Here is a 3436-nt window from a genome sequence, read left to right on the forward strand (position 1 = left end):
ATATATATATATATGCATGTAAATGCATAGAAAAAAATTGGGAGGGCACACTGTAAACAGTTTGAGCCTGGAATTGCAGTGGGTGTTGAAGAGGATCTTTCTGGTTTGATTCTATGTATTTTATAACTGTTTGAATATTCTATAATGAGAATTTCTTTTATAGTTTAAAAAAGTTTTAAAATTTATGTCTCAAAAAAAAAAACACCCACAGATTTGAGTGAATTGATTCCTGAGAATTCTTTAACCTCATTTGATATGATCCCCGCAGAGAACTGGAGAATTTTCTAAACTGTTAAGAACTGACCATTTTCATCACAGTTACACCTGAACCAAGCTAGCTAGCTCTTGGAAGAACTGGCACTTAGAGATTTTCTTTTAATGGCCTTTATTGTCCTTTAATTTAATTTTATTTTATAATTAAATGTATTGGGGTGACATTGATTATTATGATCATATAGGCTTCAGGTGTGTGTTTCTATGTTACAAGATCTATATTGCACTGTGTGCCCTCCACCAAAGTCAAATATTCTCCTGTCACCATATAGTAGGGCTCCCTTAACCCCCAATGCCTTTCCCTCTGGCAACTACCACACTGCTGTTTGTGTCCACATATTTTAGTTTTATATCCCACATACGAGTGAAATCATATGGTTCTTAGCTTTTTCTGACCAACTTATTTCACTTAGCATAATATTCTCAGGTCCATCCATGTTGTTGCAAATGGCAGTATTTTATTCTTTCTTATGGTTGAGTAGTATTCCATTGTGTATATGTACCACATCTTCTTTATCCAGTCCTTTATCACAGGACTCTTTAGTTGTTTCCATGTCTTGGCCACCATGAATAATGTTGCAATGAACATAGGGATGCATATATCTTTGCTAATATATTATTTCAAGTTTTTTGAGTATATACTCAGGAGAGAGATTGCTGGGTTATATGGTAGCTTTATTCTTAAATTTCTGAGGAATCACCAGATGGCTTTCCATAATGGTTGTACCAGTCTACATTCCCACCAGCAGTGAATGAGGGTCCCCTTTTTCCACAATCTTTCCAACACTTGTTATTGCTTGTCTTCTTGATAATAGCCACTCTAACAGATGTGAGGTAGTATCTCATTGTAGTTTTGATTGGTGTTTCCCTAATTGCCATTGAGGTTGAATATTTATTCATGTATCTAGTTGTTGTTCATATGTCTCCTTGGGAGAGGTGCATTTTCAGGTCCTTTGCCCACTTTTTGGTTGGGTTATTTGTTTGCTTGTTTGGTGTTGTGTTTTATGAGTTCTTTATATGTTTTGGAAATTAAACCTTTGTCTGAACTACACTGTTTGCAAATATCATCTCCCATCTGGTTGGCTGCCTCTTTGTTTCGTTGTCAGTTTCTTTTGCTGTGCAGAAGCTTTTTACTTTGATATAGTCCCCTTCATTTATTTTTGCCTTTAGTTCCCTTGCCTGTGGGGTCAAGTTCATAAAATGTTCTCTGCAGTCAAGGTCCGTAAGTTTGGTAACTATGTTTTCTCCTATGTAACTTATTGTTTTGGGTCTTATATTTAGGTCTTTGGTTCATTTTAAATTAATTTTTGTACATAGGGACAAACTATAATCCTGTTTCATTCTTCTGCATGTGGTTTTCCAGTTTTCCCCAGCACCATTTATTGAAGAGACTATCTTTACTCCATTGTGTGTTTCTGGGTCCTTTGTTGAAAAGTATCTGTCCGTATACATGTGGTTTTATAGCTGGGCTCTTTGCTCTGTTCCATTGATCTGTGTATCTGTTTCTCTGCCAATACTATGTTGTTTGGATTATCATAGCTCTGTAGTATAATTGGAAGTCAGGTAGCGTGATACCTCAAGCTCCATTCTTTTTTCTCAGGATTGCTTTGGCTATTCAGAGTCTTTTGTGGTTTCATAAAAATCTGATGACTTCTTGTTCTATTTCTTCAAAAAAATGACATTGGATTTTGATGGGGATTGCATTAAATCTCTATTGTCCTTTAAAAACTATGTGTCCTTCACCTTTTTTTTTTAGCACTGTCCCCTCCACCTGAGGTGTCAATGCTTTTAAATAAGTCTCTGGCTTACTAGAGCACTCCATGGAGTGCTGATCCCCAACTTCTCTCCCCAGGCAGCAGCCCATATTCTAGACCTTTCCTTTCCTTAAAATTTAACCATTTCTGGGTCCCTTTCACAAAGGATCTTACCGATTAAGGATTAGCTAATTTGAGCTTAATGTTAATTTCTTCATTTGTCTCTCTATTAGTAGATAATGTTTTAATTTTACAGAGGCCTTCAATGTATTAACTGATAGAAATGGCTAATAGTGTTTGTGGGTGGGGATGGGGCGGTTGGGAGATTTTGATAATCATATCACATAAGCAACTGCTTTGAACATATCCCCACTTTCAGTGGTTCTATGCAAATTATCACTGTAAAATGTATGAAAGTAATTGTTTTGTAGCTGGCAGGAGATGCAAAATAGGCTGGGAGTCTGTGATTAAATTATTTGTTTATAATTATTTAATGGTTACCTTTGTATATAACATGTGTTGATCCTACTAACAAAATAAACCAGACCCATGGAAAAAAAATATGTTTGACAGCTTCAGCTTGAGGTGTTTAATTGAATTAATCAGAGGCAGGCTCTCTACACCACAGTCCTAGGGTATGAAAGGGACAGCTCATGGCCTCTTTTTTTTCCAACTAAGAAAAGGGGAGGGAGAGGGGGAATGGCTCCAGATACTTTCTACAGAGAAAAACACAGAGCTCAGTCTGTTTCAGAGGGGAAAAAAATCACAGAAGGGAGATTTTATTGCACAAGAGAATTGTTCAATCTGAAGAAGGGATCCTTCACAGGATCTTAAAAGAAGCAGCTAGTTGTCTGAAATGCAGAGGTTGACCTGAAGGCTTTTTAAACCAGGGGGTTCTTAATAGGATGTTGAGAAGTACTTTTGGCATGGGCTCATCAATGGGATATTGTTCTGAACAGGCCATGTGGGCTGCTTAAGAGACAGTGGTTCAAAATAAATATGCTCCCAGTATGGAGAAATAGTATGCTCTAGGTCAGTGATGGCGAACCTTTTTAGCTCGGCGTGTCAGCATTTTGAAAAACCCTAACTTAACTCTGGTGCCGTGTCACATATAGAAATTTTTTGATATTTGCAACCATAGTAAAACAAAGACTTATATTTTTGATATTTATTTTATATATTTAAATGCCATTTAACAAAGAAAAATCAACAAAAAAATGAGATCGCATGTCACCTTTGACACGCGTGTCATAGGTTCGCCATCACTGCTCTAGGTACTAGTACTTTTTATTTCCCTTTGATCTATATTTTGGTATTGCTTTTATTTATTTTACTAGGGGCCCGGTGCTTGAATTCGTGCACGGGTGGGGTCCCTCTGCCTGGCCGGCAATTGGGCCAATCAGGGCCAT

This window comes from Myotis brandtii, unplaced genomic scaffold (genome assembly GCF_000412655.1).
Source record: "Myotis brandtii unplaced genomic scaffold, ASM41265v1 scaffold199, whole genome shotgun sequence".
In the NCBI taxonomy this organism is placed as follows: domain Eukaryota; kingdom Metazoa; phylum Chordata; class Mammalia; order Chiroptera; family Vespertilionidae; genus Myotis; species Myotis brandtii.